Source organism: Schistocerca americana, chromosome 2 (assembly GCF_021461395.2).
Source record: "Schistocerca americana isolate TAMUIC-IGC-003095 chromosome 2, iqSchAmer2.1, whole genome shotgun sequence".
Taxonomy (NCBI): Eukaryota; Metazoa; Arthropoda; class Insecta; order Orthoptera; family Acrididae; genus Schistocerca; species Schistocerca americana.
Genome location: NC_060120.1, coordinates 75,859,646 through 75,872,591, shown reverse-complemented (window position 1 = coordinate 75,872,591; position 12,946 = coordinate 75,859,646). Strand labels below are relative to the sequence as shown.

The 12,946-nt window shown below is 42.6% G+C and overlaps 1 pseudogene; it reads left to right on the top strand.

The window, feature by feature from the left end:
- The first annotated feature begins 270 nt into the window (after positions 1–270).
- On the top strand, positions 271–388 carry LOC124596777 (annotated as a pseudogene).
- Positions 389–12,946: the final 12,558 nt, after the last annotated feature.

Sequence of the window (12,946 nt, the reverse complement as noted above, 5' to 3'; positions counted from 1 at the left end):
ATGCCTATGACGTACCGTTGCGCCGCCAGAGCTCCCACAATCATTACTAGCAGCTACCTGTAACGTATCACATGTAGTTATACCGCTGTGCCTCTGCAAAACATTGGAAGAACGAGACAGCACCCCAGAGAACAGCCGTACTAGCCGATGGTTATTGGGATAGTGCAGAACCACGATTTGTAACTGAAGATAATATGATGACATTCATGAGCAGCCCATGCTTCCCGGTCACGTCGCCACTCCAAATGAAGCCGACTGTATTGTGGTGTTGGCAACGGCCTTGCCACAGTGGATACACCGGTTCCCGTCAGATCACCGAATTCAAGCGCTGTCGGGCGTGGCCAGCAGTTGGATGGGTGACCATCCGGGCCGCCATGCGCTGTTGTCATTTCTCGGGTTGCACTCAGCCTCGAGATGCCAATTGAGGAGCTACACGACCAAACAGTAGCGGCTCCGGTCAAAGAAAACCATCATAACGACCGGGAGAGCGGTGTGCTGACCACACGCCCCTCCTATATGCGTCCTCGACTGAGGATGACACGGCGGTCGGATGGTCCCGATGGGCCACTTGCGGCCTGAAGACGGAGTGCTTTTTTTGTGTTGTGGTTTTAACGGCAGCCTCCCTACTCCGAACGGTAATTCCCTAGTACGCTACTCCTAGTTTTTGACCAATGGTACAGGATCACACAGAATATTATTTGCTCTAGGATGTCAGGCACGAGGGTGCAATGGTTACGATAAGCGTAGTGCACAATATCGGGACCGTCCCATGGTGGTCAGATGTAACCGATCCCTACCTCGGGTTCCCATGAAGTCCAACATCGGGCTACTGTCATGTCTGAATGCTTCACAAATCTGGATGTTGCACGATTCGACCAGGTGCTCGAATGGAGACCCACAGGGAGGCGCATTTCTAACACTGTCGGGCACTGATAACGCTGCCTCACACGAGTTCGCAGCATCTCCGTACGCTTAGCATGGATCGCTCAACATCTGGCTTTGTTCCAAGCCCCTTGTATCCCCTACCAGGACTGGTGACAACACAGGGAACTACTTTGCAAAAACAGACATAATGTCTTATGGGTTAACAGCAATCAGTGATTTTATAGTGTTTTTTAAAATCCGTCTTGGTTGCAAAATTTTTTTTTTATTTTTTTTATTCATATGATCTGTTTCGGTTCATTCAGAACCATCTTCATACCTGATATTTCAGTTACAGGAGTAACCCGTCCAAATCCAGCAACTTCTACATGCTACGTCTACATGCGTAAGTTGCTGGATTTGGACGGGTTACTCCTGTAACTGAAATATCAGATCTGAAGATGGTTCTGAATGAACCGAAACCGGTCATATGAATAAAAAAAAAGTGCAACCAAGACGGATTTTAAATAACAGGGAACTGCAACTCATTTAAATATCTGCCTACTGTGTGTAGCCCCCCCCCCCCCCCCAAAAAAAAAAATGATAGTGTGGCATTTTTGGCCATGAGGCTCCATCCGGGGAAATTCGGCCGCCGGGTTGCAAGTCTCATTTCAGATGACACCACATTGGGCGACTTACGCGTCAGAGATGACGAGGACAACACAATACCCAGTCCACGAGCGGAGAAAATCTCCAAACTGGCCAGGAGTCGAAACCGGACCCACTGCACGGCAGACAGACACGTCACCACTCAGCTAAGCAGGCGGACTGTGGGTACGAAGTTACAGTGACATCCAGCCATGTCCTTTGGTTACTTCACTTTTTTTTTCAAGCAGAATATAAATAAATGTATTAATTATTTGTATTCACTTTCCGCAAAACCTCGTCTACCACATGAAGTGACCACGAATTCTTAGGAATTTTGTTTATAATTTTATACTTATCTCTTATCCCTTGCTTTAAGGAAGTCTAATAATTTTATAAATATATAAACAGGTTTCATAGTTCAAAGAACGTGGAACTAATCGCGACGAGTTGTAATCAAAAATTTTAAATTCTAGCCTTTTGTCATGTCCTCTTCAACTGTGCAGTAGTCGCAGTTCGGAGAGAATATTGACTTTAACAAGCCTTCTGTTTTTTTGGTAACTGCATAGCCAGCTCTTAACCTGTTAATGGTGACCATCTCCTTCCTCCCAAAAAGCCATTCGATATGGGATATGTGTTGCTGGTTAGCCCAGTAGCAAGTTGTTTTGAAAGCAATACTCTTATTTCACGACGTTGACCATTCTGCCTTTGCCTTAAATTAAAACCGTCGATAGCAATCACAGTGCGGGAGGAATACTAAAGTGTGTGCGAGTTTTTTCCTGTTTTTGGCACGTTGATCGACCTGTACTACCTCTGTGGGACACAAATAAGTGTAATGCGTTCTGAAAATCATTAGATTCTGCCATTCAACAGCGACAGCATTCGCGTACTCATTGCACTCCGAAGCGTTTACACTCTGTGGACATTGGAAAGTGCAGCCCAGTCCATTAGTTAAATGTGCAGGCAGTCCATGCCAAACCACTCCAGTTCTCCACCTTCAAAAATGCACGATAGGAAGAGTAGAGTTTGACGTAAGCAGAAGGGTGTAGGGTTCCTTACAATCATGCAGAGAAAGTGGCAGATATCCCATCTTGTGGTGACATCTGAGATTTGTGCCCTCTCGTCACAATGCCTGCCGCTTATCTACTCATGGATTTCATTGTCTAATAAGTGTCACAGCAGTGTCATCTGTGTACACTCACTCTGCTCCATTCGAGCTCACTCATGAGCTAACGACACTCCACTTGATGCCGACGAGCCACGCTGTCAGTTCTTTGATCTTGTCCACCTAGTTTAACGGCTCTTCAACGATTTAGCTTGGTGTTAACGTCTTTAGAATTGCAGTATTCTCCAGAAGTCTTCTACAGAGTCCGCTGTAAAGCATGAAACACGCGCTTAGAAGAGAACTTTCTATTTGAATGCTGGATTTTCTAGGTTTCGTGTGAGCTGACCTGTCTGCATTCTTCATTTTTGCCTACTATTCGTACATTGCTGGACAAGCGTATAGCTCTGGTGGATCGGTGCTAGCGGTGGTAGGGCTAACAAGAAGTGACTGATGGTGGTGGTGGTTAGTGTTTAACGTCCCGTCGACAACGAGGTCATTAGAGACGGAGCGCAAGCTCGGGTTAGGGAAGGATTGGGAAGGAAATCGGCCATGCCCTTTCAAAGGAACCATCTCGGCATTCGCCTGAAACGATTTAGGGAAATCACGGAAAACCTAAATCAGGATGGCCGGAGACGGGATTGAACCGTCGTCCTCCCGAATGCGAGTCCAGTGTGCTAACCACTGCGCCACCTCGCTCGGTAAAGAAGTGACTGAGACGAGTATCAGGAATGTATCAGTACACTGAAACTCAAGTAGGAATATCCGTCATACGTTACCACTGTTAGATCAGTTTACAGAGTTTTCTCTTAATGTATTTGCAGATAGTGCGTAACACCACAGCTCTAATACTCTACGGATTTATTTTGTTTTTGTTTCTTTTAATGTTACATTGCTGTGCCTCTGTAAATGTGTGTGATTGAATCGATAACATAAAATTGTATACTGCTTTCTTTATACAAACTTTGATGTCATGGTTTGGTTCTATGCTGTGTAGCATATCTTTCATTTAAACTCTTTGTCCCATTTGGAAGAAACAAAACTTACTGTATATAATTGTAATTTTGTGTGAATAATTTTTTGTAGAGATGTCAATATGTGTAAATGTTTTGTTTTATTTAATGTATTTGGTTGCTGTTATGTAAACTGCTGATCCTCACTTAGGGTTCTTAGTTAGTTTTATGTAAAAGGTGTAGTGGTTCCCCTCGGGAACGGAACTGTGTAGCGCGCGCAAATTGTGGTTGGCCTAGGTGGAAAAGGTGGAACTGATAGTCAGTCGGGGACGAGCCACCATTCGGGGACGAGCAACGAGTCCGTGCACTGCCGTGTAAAAGATGCATATTGTGCTGGTTCCGAGAGAGGCTTTTCCTGCTTCTTTCCAAGGCCTCGGATGGATGGATAAATAGCTGGAACTATTCTGGAATTTGTATTTATCATCGCCACCAAGAAATGACAGAGTCCAGCAATTCTGCCTGCAATTCCACCTACCAACATGCAGTTGCCACCACATTGCGCAATCATTGCATTGGAATGCTATAATGATGTACAGTGAAGGATCAGCTTAATGGATGTGTTAGTGTGTTCAAATATAAGGTAATTTATATCTGAATTTATGTACCAACCTTGATTTTTCTCCTCATCATAACACCTCTCAGGTTCCTCTCCGTTTGAACTAAAGTGATTTCCGAGTGTCCTTACTGAAAGAAATTAAAGCCTGGAGTTTTGCTAATTGATGCCTCTTGAACATAGTAAAAAGAAAGTTAATGTGGCAAGAGAGTGAGTTAAAGTAAATGTTGTTTGCTAAAAATAATTTTCCTATTAAAACTGCTTATTAAAGTGCTGTTGCCAACTGCAAAATTAAAAGTTCTTAAGACTGAGGCTTCTAAAGTTTTGCTTAGCAAATGATCACCTTGATATCTGCAGTAAATTCAAAAAGGTGAGTCAGTTTCTTGCAATTTTGCCAACATTGTGTTTCACTGCAGTAAAAGTGGAAAACTGCAGTTGTGAAACGTTATATACTCATGTTTGTTAAGTGTATGTTTCTCTTGTGTATAGGAAGTGCATATTAATAACATAACAGGATCCACAGTTTGTCTATTGTATTAATGCTGGGTAATTAGTAATGGAAAGACCACTAATTATAAAAAACCATAATTTCTTTAAAGCCTGAAAGTAATAGGGTGTTTCGGTATCTCTTATAATTTTGCAAATAGTTTCTGCTGCTCTAACTGTTAGTTTCAATCTTACCGTAAACATATGTATGTGTCAGAGTTCATTGCACTAGTGTGTGACAAAGTATAGGTTGTGTTTATTCGTTAAAATTACTAATAACTATTTTCTTAAACGAGAATGTTAATCATTCTCTTGCCTAGTTAGGCTGGCGACCGTTTTCTTTATCAGTTGAACAGTACAGATAGGCAAAATCTTGTTTGTTACTGTTCGAATATTTACGTATTTCTGACTTTCATTTCCGATAAGCCACCTCCGTTAGGTACAACACGGTCAACTTAACAAAATTCCTCTCAGAGGGTAACACTGCTCTGCTGCTTTATACCACAATTGCTTTAACAAAATAGATTTACTTCACAACTTGTTTCCGGCTTTAAGGTTACGGTACAGCAGTAGCAAAGAGGTAGTGTTATAAGTGTGAAAAATGACTGCTTATTTACATATGAACAATCTTCACTAACATTCGAAGTTTTTATACGAGGGTTATTCGGAAAGTAAGGAACGATCGGTCGCGAAATGGAAACCACATTGAAAATGCGATGACGTTTTGCACAGGTGTATTGGGCAGTGTCTCTAGTATGTCCGTCGATCACGTTACGTCGTTCTTCTTAGTTCTGAGCTCACAGGGAGCACATAAAGATACCTAGAACAATAGAGAGTCTCCTGCCAAATACGAGGAGAAATTTCGCCTGAAGCTATGCAGCCAACATTACATGACTGTCATGCGTTTTCTTCTTCAAGACAATTCTCAGCCGAATTCTGCAGGGGCAGTGAAGATGTCCCTGCATCGTTTTCAACTGGAAATGTGTGATTACCCACAATACAGCACGTAATTGTCTCCCTCTGAGTTTCATCTCGGCTGACGTCAACCGCTGCCTACGAAGACAACATTTTGGCACAGACAAACGAGCTGTAGGTCAGAATAGAAAATTGGCAGAAAGCGTTGGCGGCTGCCTTCTATAACGAGGGTATTGGAAAGTTGGTACAACGCTGCGACAGACGTCTAAATCGGATCGGCGACTATGGAGATAAGTAGTTGGAAGTTGTAGCTAACTGTTGCAAACAAAACAGTTTTGATTTTCACTGTGGTTTCCATTTCGCGACCTATCGTTCCTTACTTTCCGAGTAGCCCTCGCATGAGTGAAATGCGAGCAAATAACGAAATCATTCTTCTTTTCCAATATCAGTCAATCTAGACTGCATTATTTTAGCTACTCTTACGTGTTCGTTCAGTAACTGGTTTAATTCATTGCTGCAGGGTTTCCAGGCACTCGATTAGCACTGAACGATTTCGTCATCATCTACACCTTTCCTGGCTAAAAGCAGGGCATGCATGATAATTGTCAACCTCTCCCCGTGTTGTGCTTTCCTCTTCGGTTTCGCATGGTTATCACTTTGACCCCGACTTTGCCCATTACTTGCTACAGTCCTCTTCCTCGTTCTCTCTTTTGCTTTACCGCCCCTTCACTTCCTTACCGGAATTAGCACCATCTTCTCAAGATGTGGCCTAGCCATTTTTTCTTCTTTTTGCTTATGATGACTAAGACGTTTCTGTTCTTAACTCATGTCAACACCTCCTCCTTCCTCACTCTGACTCACACCATCTATTTTTCTCCATGCGCACACTTCCAGTGTCTCCAAACTTCTATTCCCATATTTTTAGAACATTCACGTACCTGCCGGTGTTACGCTATGGTCCCGTATATAAAATCTGGCCAATCTTTTCCGCAGTATTGTATTATGTATTCTACAGAGAAATTATCTCTTTTTGTTAAACGCCTCCTTAGCTGTCCGTATTTTCGATTTCATGTCTATGTCATAGTGTAGGTCTTCTATGATACACTCTAAGACAAAAAACTACGCACCACAAAAGAGTTGTCCGAATCGGACGGGAATCGATAGATGTGATTTAAATGTGCAGACAAAATGACTACTATTTCAGAAAAACTGGATAATCTATTCAGGAGGAGGAGGTTCACAAACTGACCAAGTCAATAAGACGTAGGTCCAAAATGGTTTAAATGGCTCTGAGCACTATGGGACTTAACATCTATGGCCATCAGTCCCTTAGAACTTAGAACTACTTAAACCTAACTAACCTAAGGACAGCACACAACACCCAGCCATCACGAGGCAGAGAACGTAGGTCCACCTCTGGCCCTTATGCAAGGGGTTATTCGGCTCGGCATTGGCTGACAAAGTTGATGGATGTCCTCCTGAGGGATATCGTATCAAATTCTGTCCAACTGGAGCGTTAGATCGTTTATTTTCATAGCAGGACCCCTTTGGTTGTCATCCGCGACACCCTTACAGTACAGCGCCACTTCGACGATATTCTACGCTCCATTTTGTTGCCCTTCATGGTAAGCCATCCTGAGCTCACATTTCAGGGAGATAATGTCCGCTTGCCCATAACTGGAGTTTCTACCACTTGCGTTCTTGTTTGCCAAACGCTACCTTGGCCAGCAGCGTCGCCGAACATCTCCCAATTCAGAAAGTTTGGAGCATTATGAGCAGGTCCATCAAACCACCTCGAAGTTTTGACGATCTAAGCGCCAATTGAACACACATTGGCACGACGTCCCTCAGGAAGACAGTCAACTACTCTATCAGTCAGTGCCAAGCCGAATAATAACTTGCATAAAGGCCAGAGGTGGACCAACGCCTTATTGACTTGCTCAGTTTGTGAAGCTCTTTCTCTTGAATAACTCATCCAATGTCTCTAAAACTGTAATCATTTGTTTGTCTGTACATGTACGCCCTTCTACCGATTTCCATTCCTTTCGGATAATTTCTTCAAGGCGTGTCGTTTTCTTTGTGGCATTAATTAAGCAAAGAATTCAGAAATAAAGCTAATGAGATACATTTTACAGAAGTTAATTTGAATGTAGGTCTAAATGAAAAATTAGTGCCGGCGGCTGTGGTCGAGCAGTTCCAGGCGCTTCAGTCTGGAACCGCGTGACCGCTACGGTCGCAGGTTCGAATCCTGCCTCGGGCATGGATGTGTGTGATGTACTTAAGTTAGTTAGGTTTAAATAATTCTAAGTTCTATGGGACTGATGACCTCAGGTGTTAAGTCCCATAGTGCTCAGAGTCATTTGAACCATTTTTGAGAAATAAGTAACAGCATTATCTACCTCCCTTCAAGGACGTAATGAATAAGAATTTTAGACGTTTAAACGGAATGAAATGTTTAGAAATAATCTGGCTGCTTGTAACTTTTAAGATGTGTAGATTTCAAGGCCTTATGAATTAGAACTCTTCGAGTGAGCGAGGATACTAACAATATGCTGAACAGCCAAGATTTCTAGGTCTGTTTCTAGTTCTGATCTGAGTGGATCATTCTTCTGTAAAGGAAACAGTCCATTACCTTCCTCATCGCTCCCCAGTCTGAACTTATCAGCTGTAATGATCTCGTTGTCGAAGGAACGTTAAAACATCATCTTCCTTCCTTCTACGTGGGTTTTGTTTTCCTGGTTTTGTTGCCAAGTAACGCCACCGTTCATTCTAAATACACTATCGAGAGTAAAAGCACTTGATATTCAAGTTTATGTATGAGTAATTTGTTATACAGAATTACTGTGTGAAGAATATCCGTCGTGCTGCAAATTCTTTCTAAGTCACAAGTGACACAATCATTACTTCCTTAACCTATAATACACTTCGATCCAGTAATAAGATTTCTCACAATGGTTAGTGTTATAATTACTTAATTTGAACTCCTAGAACTTGTTGTCTAGAATTGAGCATTAGCAATCTGAAACTAGTCCTTCAGAGATGTATAAACTATAGCTTTTGTAGTGATTAAGTAGGAGACGTAATCGTACCAGTATCGGTATAAAACAGAGAACTCTGGAATAATAACGAAGGATTTCTGCGTTTGTAAAACGACGAAGTCATTCTGGAAAATCGTTAACAAGTACAAATGATTTTCGCATTGATCCCAAATGTAGTAGATGGTTTCATGCACAATTATTTGCTTGGGGAACGGGTCTTAGATTTCAACTCATGGTATATTTTTATTGCATTCCATCCACTTGTCAATTTTGTATTAGGTTACCATTTACTCTGAGGTTCTCGAAAACCACAGACTTCCGTGTCAACGAGGAACACACAAAGAAGACTCCAATATAAACTTGGGCGTGATTCTGTTTGAGATGTGAAAAACATGTGTATAAGTTCGTAGCGTTTTTCCACAAGTTTAATAAACATAACAGATACACGTAACAGAGACTTCAGTCATGAATAACGTATTCTCCTGGACTAGTTACAACAGTCTGCCAACGCTGGGATAACTTATCGATTCCGCGACTGCGGAAGTCAAGTGGCTGTGAGGTGAAGAACTCATTGAGCCTTGTTCGGAGCGGGTTTTCAACCGGAAACGGAGTTCCTTGAAGACTGTTCGATAGAGAGCGGAAAAGGCGAAAATGTGAGGGCGCAAGATCAGGTGAATTATGTGGGTGCTGAATGACTTCCTAACCCAACTCACGTATGATGTTTTTTGTCAGTCTATCAGAATGCGCTAGGGTGTTATCGCTGAATAGCATCAATTCAGACAGTCTTCCTGGCCTTTGTTCTTTGATTCTGTCTGCAAGATGTCTCTGTTGTTAAAAATAATAATTAGCAGCGATGGTTGTACCTTGGGGAAGCAATTCGCAGTACACCTGATATACGAGGGCGGTTCAGAAAGTAACCTCCGATTGGTCACAGTGCGCGTTGTGGGGGGAGTAGCGACGCCATCTGTGCGTTCACGCACTCAACAGGTCAGTCGGCATCAAGCCGTGGTCGAGTGAACGTCGTACCTGCGCTAGTTTAGTTTTTGTGGCAGTTTGAAATGTGTGCTGCAATAGAAAACCCCGCCAAATGTGAAGTGCATGCTGTCATAAGGTTTTTTACAGCCAAAGGATATTCTGCAGCAGCTATTCATCGTGAGCTTTGTGCCGTGTACGGACCAAGAGTTATGAGTGAAGCAGTTGTCCGTGAATGGGTACGTTTATTTAAAAGTGGACGAGAAAACGTTCATGATGAAGAGAGGAGTGGTAGACCATCATTGGTGACTGACGAACTCGTTCAGACAGTTGATGCAAAAGTTCGTGAAAATCGACGTTTCTCAATGTCGGAGTTGTCTACTGGTTTTCCACAGATTTCTAAGACTCTCTTGTACGAGATAGTGACAGCAAGATTGGGTTACCGTAAGTTCTGTGCACGATGGTTGCTCAAAATTCTTACCGACCACCACAAAACTCAAAGAATGGCCTCTGCATTAGACTTTCTGTCACGTTATGAGGACGAAGGAGAACCATTGTTAAACAGAATCGTGACCGGTGACGAAACCTGGATTAAGTACGTGAACCCTGAGACAAAAGAACAATCAAAGATGTGGGCACATTCAAATTTGCCTACCAAACCAAGAAAAGCCTCGCAAGATTTTTCTGCCAGAAAACTGATGGCAACGGTGTTTTGGGATGCCAAAGGGATGTTGTTGGTTGAATTCATGGAACGTGGTATGACCATTAATCAAGACGTGTACTGTGAAACAATAAAAAAGTTACGACGGGCTATACAGAACAAACGCCGTGGTATGCTGACTTCCGGTATCGTTTTTTTGCACGATAACGCCCGTCCTCACTCTGCTCGCAGAACTCTTGAGTCCTTCAAGTGGGACGTTATCAACCATCCACCTTACTGCCCAGACCTGGCGCCAAGTGATTATCATCTCTTCATGCATTTGAAGAAATGGCTCGGGTCACAGCGGTTTGATGACGACGAAGAGCTCAAAGATGCGGTCACAGCCTGGCTCCAGGCACAAGCGGGTGATTTTTATGCAGAAGGAATTTCAAAGCTTGTGAAGAGATACGATAAGTGCCTCAATCGCTATGGAGACTATGTAGAAAAATAGTGCAAAGATGTATTTGTAAGATGTATATATTAAAATATTTTTATTTAACTTGGTGTATTTTTTTAAATCAACCGGAGGTTACTTTCTGAACGGCCCTCGTATAATATTATCTTTTGTGGACGCACGCAGGTCTTTCCACGGGGAGTTGTTGCTTTGTTTGGGATGAACTATTCCTTCATTTCCTAATGTTAGCATAAAGATACCATTTCTCGTTGCCAGTAATGTTTCAGGACATGAATAGTTGGTGTTGTACACGAGCCAATTCATGACGAGCAAGCAGATATGCTGATACGGCCACCAGCTGATTTTTGTGATTTTGGTTTAGAGCATGCAGTATCCATATATCAGATTACTGAACCTTCCCCATTGTGTGAAAATTTCGCACGATAGTGGTACGTCCACAGCGCATCACATTTGCCAGTTCTCGATTACAGTGACATGGATAATTGTGGATTAATGCGTCTCAATAGCCTTCATCAAACACTGAAGGTCTTCCTAAACGTGGAGAGCCACTTATATCAAAACGATCCTCCTTGCCGTGCTCTGTCCAATGACATCATATCCAAAGACTGCGCAAGTGTTTCTTGCTGCCTCCGCTGGCACACCTCTATTGGCTCAAACAGAAGAATATGTCGGAAGTATACCGATTTCTACACATGGCACGCCGTTATCTAGCCTCCACAGCTCCACTCATTCTCTGCAAATGACAAAATGACAATACGTAAACTCTATAGCAATAGTGAACTACAAATAAAAAATAACAGCCGCTAAACAAGCCCACACCATCCGGAATTCCACCTTGGAAAGCAAAACCGCTACGAACTTACACTCCAACCTAACTCATAACTGCACGTAAAAAGGCTAGTACGACTATTTCTAGACTCCTTACCAAGTAATACATGAAACCAGTTCAGAGACTCGGTACTAGGATCGTAGCCCATAACAACAGTGCATCATAAACACTCGACCATCCTAAAGCCTGGGGCTTAAACTAAATGCAAAAAAGACGCAAGTAATCTTAATAGCCCATCAGAAATTAATAATTTCAGATTTCCGCGAACGGCTACCTCCTATTCTGCTCGACGGTACTCCAATACCATATCTGAAAACAGTGAAGAACTTGGGTGTAACTTTGGATGAGCATCTCAACTGGGCGGAGAATACAGTCGCAGTGTGCCGAAAGACGCCTGCTTGTCTCTATGCTCTCAAAAAGTTTCGGAACATATTTCCACAGGACTTGAAACGCCAGCTCGTGCAAGCACTCGTTCTACCGAACCTCCACTATTGTGATGTGATTCAACAAGGCACGAGTAGTGAAAACAAATGACGGCTAGAGCTAACCATGAATGCCTGTGTGCGTTACACCTGCAACATTCGCCGATATGATCATGTTAGTGCTTCATACTCCGAGCTAAAGTGGCTGCGGCCGGACAAATTGCGTGACTACCACACTCTATGTCTACTTCACCGACTCCTCGTCGCGCAAGCACCCCAGTATCTTGCTTCAGAGATTAAAAACCTGTCATTCCATCATAATCGAAACACGAGGTCACTCTTATTTGGTATCCTAACTGTGCCCACTCACAAAACAAAAACTTTTGCAAACTCCTTCTCAGTTGCCGCTGTCCGCCTCTGGAACAAACTGCCCCTTACCTTGCGCAAAATTCAATCTCCTGCTGCTTTTAAGAAGAAGTTGAAGCATTTCCTACTATCATCCTCATAAAGTTCTCCACAAAATTAATGTACCAGGCCAATCCTCTCATCTGTCAAATAGCAAAGCTAGCGTCTCCTATCTTGCTCCTGAGATGCCTTCCCCTTCATCTATCTCTATTAGCCAGGCAATCTTCTTTTCCTTTATATTTCCTTAATTATGTTTCATCATGTCTATTCTTCTCCTCCCTTCACCATGAGTCTCCCTCATACTCCCTGCTGCCAGCACTCCTATCTAAAATTTGTCTCTTCAATAATGTCTAATTATAACTGCACTTATGATCTACGAATATAAACTCTATATGTATGTATTTTTCCAGGTGTACCTTTCTAATTGTTTATTTCACTTTTTGTACTAGATGTAGTTTAACATGCCTACTAAAACGCATGAATGTAAAATAAGTAGAATGCCTGGTTAGATGTAAGAGAGCGCCTGATGGCCCTAATCTTGCCAGGTTAAATAAATCAATAAATAAATAAACAAGATGACGCGGTAGTGG